Source organism: Sapajus apella, unplaced genomic scaffold (assembly GCF_009761245.1).
Source record: "Sapajus apella isolate SASKATOON/1434 unplaced genomic scaffold, GSC_monkey_1.0 scaffold1, whole genome shotgun sequence".
Taxonomy (NCBI): Eukaryota; Metazoa; Chordata; class Mammalia; order Primates; family Cebidae; genus Sapajus; species Sapajus apella.
In genome coordinates this window covers 79,801,124-79,812,296 of record NW_022436941.1, presented here as the reverse complement: position 1 = coordinate 79,812,296, position 11,173 = coordinate 79,801,124, and positions in this window count along the sequence as shown.

Genomic DNA, 11,173 nt, shown 5'->3' with positions numbered 1-11,173 from the left:
ATTTGGTAAGAAATTGTTGGGTTTCCAGGGGAGATAAAAATATCAGTCCCTTTCCTTATCCAAATTCTGAATTGATTAAGAAGGTCAGAAGAATAAGGAAGATAAAGAGTAAATTCCATCATTTATTACTGACATAGATTAGCTGGAAAAGTGGTGTGGGGTCTGTTAGTTGACTTGCTAACACTCTACCCACAAATTGGAAGATTTACACACCCAGTCACAAGCACAACTGGATATCCATCACTCTTCCTTGTAAGAACTTGCCCCTATAAACATTGGGCTTAGAAAAAGTAAAATGTGTGGTTCTCTGTGAGCAATTAGATCTTAAAGAGGAAAAAGAAAGGCCCTGAGACATTTATGTCCAGTTTCTCTTTCTCTGCTCACCAATATCCTTGGAAGAGTGAGTGAGAGGGTGGAAGGGAAGAACTAAGGAATTTCTACCCACAAAAAAGGAAAAATGAATGGGATATAAAAGTACCCCCATTAAATGACCAATGGAAGCTTTTACTTGAGAAGTCAAAAGAAATACAATTATCACTGTTTTAGCCATTGGTCTTGTTGTTAGAGTAGATGCTGTATTTATGTGACTAAATTTGAAGAGTCTTCTATCGAACTCACTAAAGGTACCTTGAATTTTGCTTAAAATCTTATCTCAGTGTCATGAGGAAGCTCTATGGCCTTAAAAAGAAAGATGCCATGGAAGTACGCTTTCCTTGAACCTGGTTAGAAGCTGGATTTACTTTTTGGTTCAGGCAGATTTGTTAATAGTTGATGTTTCAGAGAAGGTTTGTTTCTATTATATTGATTGTGGTTTTGAAAGAGTGTTTAAAAGTCCAACAGATATTCCTGGCATGAGAACTTTTACCGTCTATCATTATTTTGGCATATATTTTCAAAATTATTAATCATTTTTATATTTGCCTATAAGACGTCTTCAAATATTCTGCAGCCAGGCCTGGTTAAAAAATTGAGAAAAACACCCCTTTTCATAGAGATGTTTAACTGTTACATGGGTATCTTGTCCTGTGATGTCTCTGACTTTTAGCATGAGCTGTGTTAATAATTGACATATCGAGTTATTAACTTCCTGTGATCTCTTCCAGCACTCTGTTTGTACCTCTTTTGTGATACTGATTCATGGCTTGTCCTGTGCATACTGGAATCCATTCTTGCCAGTTCTATAAAATTACAGGTTTATAAAAGGCTGGGATCATTTCTAGGTCAACTTTTTTTTTTATCATCATAGCACCTGTCATAGAGTAAGTACACAACAAATGTCTTTTGAATGCCTGAATAATCACATGGCAAAAATGGAATTTCCTGTCATTTCTTTGTCCAGATTGTTTCCTGTGTTTTTCTCTTACTATTACTCTTTCCTACACCCATCTGTCTGCCACTAGACATTCTTGGCTTTCACATGTCCTTTTCTGACATAATCTTTGCTGACTGGTAAGCGATCCTGCTCTATGTCTATATCCTCTAACCTTCAGATTTCTAGACTTAAAATATAACAACAAAGAGAAAAAGAATTGCTCAGAAAAAATCTAATGACTTAAAATACTTTTTTGTATTGCTTTAAAATACCTACTGTATCAAAATAATATATGCAAAGTAGTTTTTTAAAAACCAAATTGTATAGAAGACCTTATGGTAAAAAAAAAATAATAATTGGCGCCACATGTTTTTCGCCAGCCCTATTTTCTCTCCCTACTTGCAACCACTTTTAACAGTTTTTACATCTTTTTATAGATACTGTCACATTTCTAAATATGCTGATACCACAATTAATTGGGTCTTCATATGATCAATGAGGTGCTATCTTACTTTGACTACCACCCATGATTCTCCTTTACCTTCCACATATATAGATGTTATTTAATATTAGGTTGGTGCAAAAGTAATTAACATTAAATGTCATGCTTTAACCTTTTATTATCTCACCAATAAATAGTACCTTTTAACATCTTTAAGTTAAGTGCCCCTATCATTACTGTGAACCTCAAAAATATTGAACAGGTCTTGGTTAACTTACAGAGTTTATTTTGCCAAGGTTGAGGATGTGCACCCATGACACAGCCTCAGGAGGTCCTCAAAGGTAGGACAATTAGGTAGATAAGAGATCAATGGTTGCATCCTTTTGAGTTTCTGATTAGCCTTACCAAGGAGGCAGTCAAATATGCATTTATCTCAGTGAGAAGAGTGGTGACTTTGAATAGAATGGGAGGCAGGCTTGCCTTAGTGATTTTGGGGACCCAATATTTATTCTCCCTTCACATTACTTTTACCTAAAGGTACCTATGAATATATATTGAATATTTGTGTCCATTGGGAAAGGATGCTGCTTCAGGTGGACTCAACCCATATGGGCATGGCTGATAGGTCTTTGATCTTTGGTACAATGAAAACATGTCTGATATGGTTTGGATATTTGTCCCTGCTGAAATCTCATGTTGAAATGTACTCCTTAAAGTTGAAGTTAGGGCCTGGAATTAGTCCATCCTCAAATTGCTATAAGGAAGAAGGCACCTCTTCTCAGGGCAGCCAGGAGAGAGAATGAGTGCCAGCCAGGTAAATGCCAGCTACTTATAAAACCATCAGATCTTGTAAGAATTCACTCAGTATCATAAAAACAGCATGGGGGAAACCATCCCTGCGATGTGATTACCTCATGCCAGGTCCCTCCCATGACATTTGGGGATTATAGGAATTACAATTCAAGATGACATTTGGGTGTGTACGCAGCCAAATCATATCAGGCCTGGTAGGAGGTGTTGGGTCATAGAGGCAAACCACTCATGACCTGGTGCTATCCTCATGACCTCGAGTGAGTTCTCATGAAACCTGGTTGTTTAAGTGTACGGCACCTGTCTCCACCCTCTCTTGCTCCCATTTTTTGCCATTTGAGATTCCTGCTCCCCCTTCACCTTCCACCATGATTGCAAACTTTCAGAGGCCTCCCCAGAAGCAGATATCAGTGCTATGTTTTCTCTACCGTGAGTCAGTTAAACCTCTTTTCTTATAAATTACCCATTCTCGGGTATTTCTTTTGTTGTTGTTGTTGTTGTTGTTTGTATGCCTTTTTTAAAAAATTGTATTTGGGCTCTGGGGTACATGTGCATGATCTGCATGCTGCAGGATTGTTGCAAAAGTACATACATGCCATGGTGGTTTGCTGTCTCCATCACCCACCTGATGTCGCCTGCATCAGGCATTTCTCCTGGTGTTATCCTTCCCCATTCTCCCTGTCCCTCCTGCTGTCCCCCCTCCCCTCCCCTCCACCCCCCAACATAGCCCTGTGAGTGTTGTTCCCTTCCCTGTGCCCAATGTTCACATTGTTCATTGCTGGCCTGTGAGTGAAAACATGTGGTGTTTGGTTTTCTGTTCCTGTGTCTGTTTGCTGAGAATGATGGTTTCTAGGTTCATCTCTCTACAAAGGATACAAACTCATCATTTTTTATGGCTGTATAGCATTCTATGGTGTATATGTGCCACATTTTTTTGTCCAGTCTATCATCAATGGGCATTTGGGTTCGTTCCAGGTCTTTGCTATCTTAAACAGCACTGCAATGAACATAGGTGTGCATGTGTCTTTATGATAGAATGATTTATAATCCTTTGAGTATATACCCAGTAATGGGATTGCTGGGTCAAATGGAATTTCTATTTCTAGATCCTTGAGGAAACTCCACACTGTCTTCCACAATGGTTGATCTAATTTAACTCCCACCAACAGTGTAAAAGTGTTCCTTTTCCTTCACATCCTCTCCAACATCTGTTGTCCCCAGATTTTTTAATGATCACCATTCTAACTGGCGTAAGATGGTATCTCAATGCGATTTTGATTTGCATTTCTCTAATCATGATGAGCTTTTTTTCATATGTTTGTTGGCTTCATATGTGTCTTCTTTCGAAACATGTCCGTTCATATCCTTCACCCACTTTTGGATGGGTTTGTTTGTTTTCTTCTTGTAAATCTGCTTTAGTTCATTGTAGATTCTGGATATTAGCCCTTTGTCAGATGGGTAGATTGCAAAAAATTTTTCCCATTCTGTTGGTTGCCAGTTTATTCTAATGATTATTACTTTCACTGTGCAGAAGCTCTTAAGTTTAATTAGGTCCCATTTGTCTAGTTTGGCTTTTGTTGCCATTGCTTTTGGTGTTTTAGTCATGAAGTCCTTGCCTGTGCCTATGTACTGAATGGTTTTGCCTAGGTTTTCTTCTAGGGTTTGTATGGTGTTAGTTCTTATGTTTAAATATTTAATCTGTCTGGAGTTAATCTGTCTGGTGTAAGGAAGGGGCCCAGTTTCAGCTTCCTGCATATGGCTAGCCAGTTTTCCCAGCACCATTTATTAAACAGGGAATCCTTTCCCCATTGCTTGTTTTTGTCCAATTTGTCAAAGATCAGATGGTTGTAGATGTGTGACATTGCTTCAGAGGACTCTGTTCTGTTCTATTTGTCTATATGTCTGTTTTGGTACCAGTACCATGCTGTTTTGATTACTGTAGCCTTATGGTATAGTTTGAAGTCAGGTAATGTGATGCCTCCAGCTTTGTTCTTTTTGCTTAGGATTGTCTTGGCTATGTGGGCTCTCTTTTGGTTCCATATGAAGTTTAAAGTGGCTTTTTCCAGTTCTGTGAAGAAGATCAATGGTAGCTTGATGGGGATAACATTGAATCTATAAATTACTGTGGGCAGTATGGCCATTTTCACAACATTGATTCTTCCTAACCATGAGCATGGAATGTGTTTCCATCTGTTTGTGTCCTCTCTTATTTCCTTGATCAGTGGTTTGTAGTTCTCCTTGAAGAGATCTTTTACCTGCTTCGTTAGTTGTATTCCTAGGTATTTTATTCTCTTTGTAGTAATTGTAAATGGGAGTTCACTCATGATTTGGCTCTATTTAAGTCTGTTATTGGAGTATAAGAATGTTTGTGATTTCTGCACATTGATTTTGTATCCTGAGACTTCGCCCAAGTTGCCCATCAGCTTAAGGAAGTTTTGGGCCGAGAAGATGGGGTCTTCTAAATATATGATCATGTTGTCTGTAAATAGGGACAATTTGACTTCTTCTTTTCCTAATTGAATGTCTTTTATTTCTTTTTCTTGTCTACTTGTTCTGGCTAGAACTTCCAATACTATATTGAATAGGAGTGGTGAGAGAAGGCATCCTTGTCTAGTGCCAGTTTTTAAAGGGAATGCTTCTAATTTTTGCCCATTCAGTATGATATTGGTTGTGGGCTTGTCATAAATAGCTTTTATTGCTTTGAGATATGTTCCATAGATACCTAGTTTATTGAAAGTTTTTAGCATAAAGGGCTGTTCAGTTTTGCTGAAGGCTTCTGCATCTATTGAGATAATCATGTGGTTTTTGTCTTTGGTTCTGTTTATTTGGTGAATTACATTTATAGTTTTGTGTATGTTGAACCAGCCTTGCATCCCCAGTATGAAGCCCACTTGATTGTGATGGATAAACTTTTTGATGTGCTGTTGGATCCAGTTTGCCAGTATTTTATTGAACATTTTTGCATCAATATTCATCATGGATATTGGCCTGTAGTCTTTTTTTTTTAGTTGTGTCTCTGCTGCCAGATTTTGGTACCAGGATGATGTTGGTCTCATAGAAAGAGTTAGGGAGGATTCTCTTTTTGTATTGGTTGGAATAGTTTCAACAGGAATGGTACCAGCTCCTCTTTGTATGTCTGGTAGAATTCAGCTGTGAACCCATCTGGACCTGGACTTTTTTTTGGTAGGTAAGCTATTAATTGCTGCCTTGACTTCAAACCTTGGTTTTGGTCTACTCAGGGTTTCAACTTCTTGGCTTAGTCTTAGGCGTGTACAAGTGTCCAGGAATGCATCCATTTCTTCCAGATTTACTGGTTTATGTGCATAGAGTTGTTTGTAGTAATCTCTGATGGCAGTTTGTATTTCTGAGGAATCATTGGTGATCTCCCCTTTATCGTTTTTTATTGTATCTATTCCATTCTTCTCTCTTTTCTTTTTTATTAGTCTAGCTAGTGGTCTATTTTCTTGATCTTTTCAAAGAAACAGCTCCTGGATTTATGGATTTTTTCGAAGGGTTTTGCATCTCTGTCTCCTTCAGTTCTGCTCTGATCTTAGTTATTTCTCATCTTCTGCTTGCTTCTGAGTTTTTTTGATCTTGCTCCTCTAGCTCTTTCAATTTTGATAATAGGGTGTAGATTTCAGATCTTTCCTTGTTTCTCATGTGGGCATTTATTGCTATAAATTTCCCTCTAGACACTGCTTTAAATGTGTCCCATAGGATCTTGTATGTTGTGTCTTCATTCTCATTGGTTTCAAAGAACATCTTTATTTCTGCCTTCATTTCGTTGTTTATCCATTTGTCATTCAGGAGCAAGTTCTTCACTTTCCGTGTGATTGTGCGTGTTTGAGTGCTCTTCTTAATCCTGAGTTCTAATTTGATTACGCTGTGGTCTAAGAGGCTGTTTGCTATGATTTCCGTTCTTTTGCATTTGCTGAGGAGTGATTTACTTCCAATTATGTGGTCAATTTTGGAGTAAGTGCAATGTAGTGCTGAGAAGAATGTGTATTCTGTGGACTTGGGGTGAAGTGTCCTGTAAATGTCTATTATGTCTGCTTGGTCCAAATCTGCATTCAAGTCCTGGATATCCTTGTTGACTTTCTGTCTCGTTGATCTGTCCAATATTGTCAGTGGAGTGTTAAAGTCTCCCACTATTATTATGTGGGAGTCTAAGTCTCTTTGTAGGTCTTTAAGAACTTGCTTTATGTATCTGGGCACTCCTGCATTGGGTGCATAAATATTTAGGATAGTTAGCTCTTTTTGCATTGATCCTTTTACCATTATGTAATGCCCTTCTTTGTCTCTTTTGATCTTTGTTGGTTTAAAGTCCGTTTTATCAGAGACTAGGATTGCTACTCCTGCCTTTTTTTGCTCTCCATTTGCTTGGTAAATCTTCCTCCATCCCTTTATTTTGAGTCTCTGTGAGTCTTTGCATGTGAGATGGGTCTCCTAAATACAGCTGACCAATGAGTCTTGACTTTTTATCCAGTTTGCCAGTCTGTGTCTTTTTATTGGGGCTTTTAGGTCATTTACATTCAACATTAATATTGTTATGTTTGAATTTGATCCTGCCATTTTGTTCCTGGATGGTTGTTTTGCCCGTTAATTGATGTGGCTCCTTCATTGTGTCATTATTCTTTACCATTTGGTACATTTTTGCAGTGGCTGGTACTGGTTGGTCCTTTCCCTGTTCAGTAGTTCCTTTAGCAGCTCCTGGAAGGCAGGTCTTATAGCAATGAAATCTCAGCAATTGCTTGTCCATAAAGGATTTTATTTCTCCTTCACTCATGAAGATTAGTTTGGCTGGATGTGAAATTCTGGGTTGAAAGTTCTTTTCTTTAAGGATGTTGAATATAGGCCCCCACTCCCTTCTAGCTTGCAGGGTTTCTGCTGAGAGGTCTGCTGTGAGTCTGGTCGTCTTTCCTTTGTGGGTGACTCGACCTTTCTCTGTGGCTGCCCTTAGGATTTTTTCCTTCATTTCAACCCTGATGAATCTGACAACTATGTGCCTTGGGGTTGCTCTTCTTGAGGAATATCTTTTGTGGTGTTCTCTGTATTTCCTCGATTTGAATGTTGGCCTGCCTTGTTAGGTTGGGAAAGTTCTCTTGGATAATATCTTGAAGAGTGTTTTCCAACTTGGATTCATTCTCCCTGTCACATTCAGATACACTGGTCAAGCGTAGATTAGGTTTTTTCACATAATCCCATAGTTCTTGGAGGCTTTGTTCCTTTTTTTCGCTCTTTTTTCTCTGAGCTTGCCTTCTCTTTTTTTTTCATTGATTTGATCTTCTATCTCTGATATCCTTTCTACTCCTTGATCGATTCGGCTGTTGAAACTTGTGTATGCCTCGAGAAGTTCTCGTACTGTGTTTTTCAGCTCCATCAAGTTGTTTATGTTCTTCTCTAAACTGGTTAGTTAGCATTTCAACTAACCTTTTTTCAAGGCTCTTAGTTTCTTTGCATTGGGTTAGAACATGGTCTTTTAACTCAGAAGTTTGTTATTACCCACCTTCTGAAGCCTGCTTCCATCAATTCATCAGATTCATTCTCTGTCTTTTTTTGTTCCCTTGATGGTGAGGAGTTGTGATTCCTGGAAGGAGAGGAGGTGTTCTGTTCTTTGATGTTTTCATCCTTTTTGCGCTGGTTTTTTCCCATCTTCATGGATTTATCTCCCTTTAATCTTTGAAGTTGGTGATTTCAGTAGGAGTCTCCGAGTGTACTTTTTTTCTGTTGAGGTTGGAGCTGTATCTTTTTTGGCCTGTAGAGGGCGCTGCTGGGCTCTCTCGGGTTCAGTCAGGTTGCTGGGTGGGTGGTCCTTCCCTGGAGTTTGTTTGCAGGTTAGATTGGCCCCGCCTTCCCAGTGGCATCTCTCCTTCCCCAGCTGGATCTTCCTGGTTGGTCAAGCTGGTGTATTTGCTGCCAAGCTCTCTAGCAAGGGCTTCAGTTTGAGTTCTGTGGAGGTGGGGCCTGCCTGGCCTTATGGTCTGTTTCCTTGCTTTCAACTCTGCCTCCCTCTGTGGGATGGTCCCTCCCACTGATGGTAGTCCAAACTCCTGCCCAGGTCCCTGCAACAACTTGCCACATCTGTAGCCGCTGCTCAGATTTCCATCGACTACCCACGGCCCCCACCATCTGGCAGGGCTCTCGTGGACTGTGGGTTGCAGGAGGGATGAGGTAAGCACAGAATCTGAATTGGAGCACTGAGAAGGTTAAGTCCCCCAACCCTCCCAGCTGGCTGCAAGTTTCAGGTGGGGAAGTGCTCCCCACTGTCTTGATTTGCCCCCCGGGGCAGCTCTCGCCCTGTGGCTCCTTCCCTGAGCCTAATTTCAGTGCCCTATCAGTCCCACAGATATGAACCCAGCACCTCATTTGGAATCGTGAAATCCTCTAGCCCTCTGCATCTCATTCGCTGGAAGCTGCATCTCAGGTCTTTCTTTATAGAAATTAGAGAATGGCCTAACACAGAAAATTGCTATCAAGGAGTAAGGAATTGCTATAAAAATACCTAAAAAAATGTGGACATGATTTTGGAATTGGTTAATGGGCAGAGGTTGGAAGAGTTTGAATGGCTTAGAAGACAGGAAGATGAGGGAAAGTTTGGAACTTCTTAGAAACTGGTTGAATGGTTTTGCCCAAAATGCCGATTGTGATATGAACAATGAAGTCCAGGATGATGAAGTCTCAGATGGAAATGAGGAACTTATTGGGAACTGGAGCAAAGGTCATGCATGTTATGCCTTAGCAAAGAACTTTGTTGCATCATTTTCATACCCTGGGGGTCTGTGAAAGTTTGAACTTTAGGGTGATGATTTATGATATTTGGTGGAAGAAATTTCTAAGCTGCAAACAAAGTGTTAAAGATGTAGCCTGGCTGCTTCTAATAGTCTATGTTTAGATGCAGGAACAAATAAATGATTTAAATTTGGAATTTATATTTAAACATGAAGCACAGCATAAAAGTCTGGAAAATTCGCAGCCTAGTCGTATGGCAAATAAAGAAAAAACTTTTTCAGGACAGAAATTCAAGGAGGCTTTGGAGCAACCACTTACCTGCAATATTGGCATAACTAAATGGGAGCCAAGGACTAATATCCTTGACAATGAGAAAAAGACCTCGAGGGCATTTCAGAGACCTTCATAGCAGCCCCTTACATCACAGGCCCAGAGACCTAGGAGAAAGACTTGTTTTATGGGCCAGGCCAAGGATCCCACTGCCGTACACAGCCTTGGGACACTGCTTTCCACATTTTGGCTAACAGCTCCAGCTCCCATCAAGGTCAGAGGGACCCAGGTGCAGCTCAAGTTGCCACTTTGGAGAATACAAGCTATAACCCTTGGTGGTTTTCATGTGGTATTAAGCCTGCAACCATGCAGACTGGCAGAGTGAAGGCTTAGCTTGGCTTCACGCTATATCAAATGTACTTCGTTTTTTAACTTCTACATTCTCCTTTGTAAGCATCATCATTTGTGTTTTGTATAGAGGTTAAATGTTAATGTAATGCATTTTACATTACTACACCAATGTATCATTCACCATAGGAAAACAAATTATGACTATATATCCTTTCTTTTGTATAGCTTTTTGTTTCCCCCGAATTGCCATTTTTAATTTTTATTCTCTCCCTCTCTTCCTTTATTCTTCTAATGTGGAGTTCTCTAGCCCTTGCTTCAAGCTAGACTAATTGATGTTGGCACCTGCTGCATGTGGGGTATTTCTAATTGTTTTCTTAGGTTGAAGCCTTATTTCCTGGATTCTATGTCTTTTTGTTTTTAATTTACTGTTTGGTTTAGCCAGGTTGGAACAGAGCCTCAACTAGCTACTTACCAGAAGAGATACAAAGTTTCTCATTTCTTACACATTACATGATGCCCTCTTTGCCTTCAAATTTAACTTTAATAATTTGAGAACAGAATTCTAGATTGAAGTCTCAGAATCTGAAGTCTGGCTTCACTGTCTTCCAGCATCCACTACAGTAGATGAGATGTTTATTCTGTCAAGTCTCATTTTATTTGTTTTTTCCTACCTTATTCCATCATCATGCCTCTACCATAAATAGAAATTTTAATATATTCTCCTTCTTTTTATTGCTCTAAAATTTCACAATGGTAGGTTGAGGTGTCTTTTTAAAATCAGCTTTGGATATAGTTTGACTCTGTGTCTGCACCCAAATCTCATCTCAAATTGGAATCCCCATATGTTGAGGGAGGGACCTGTAGCTCCCAGGTATTGAGACAGGGAAGTGATTGGATCATGGGGATGGTTTTCCCTATGCTCTTCTTGTGATAGCGAGTGAGTTCTCATGAGATATGATGGTTTTCTAAGTATTTGAAAGTTCTTTCTTCTCTATTTTCTCCCTTGTTCCCCTGTGGAAGAAGATGCCTGCTTTCCCTTCTGCCATGATTTTAAGTTTCCGGGGGCTCCCCAGCTGTGCAGAACTGTGGACAAATTAAACCTTCTTTGTTTATAAATTATCCGGTCTTAGAGAGTATCTTTATAGCAGTGTGGAAATGGACTATTTCCATGGTATTCTAGTAAGCTTTCTCAGTATGAAATTTTTGTTTTCCTTTAGCTTGGGACCTTTTCTTTTAAAATTTATTTGGTGATTTCTTCA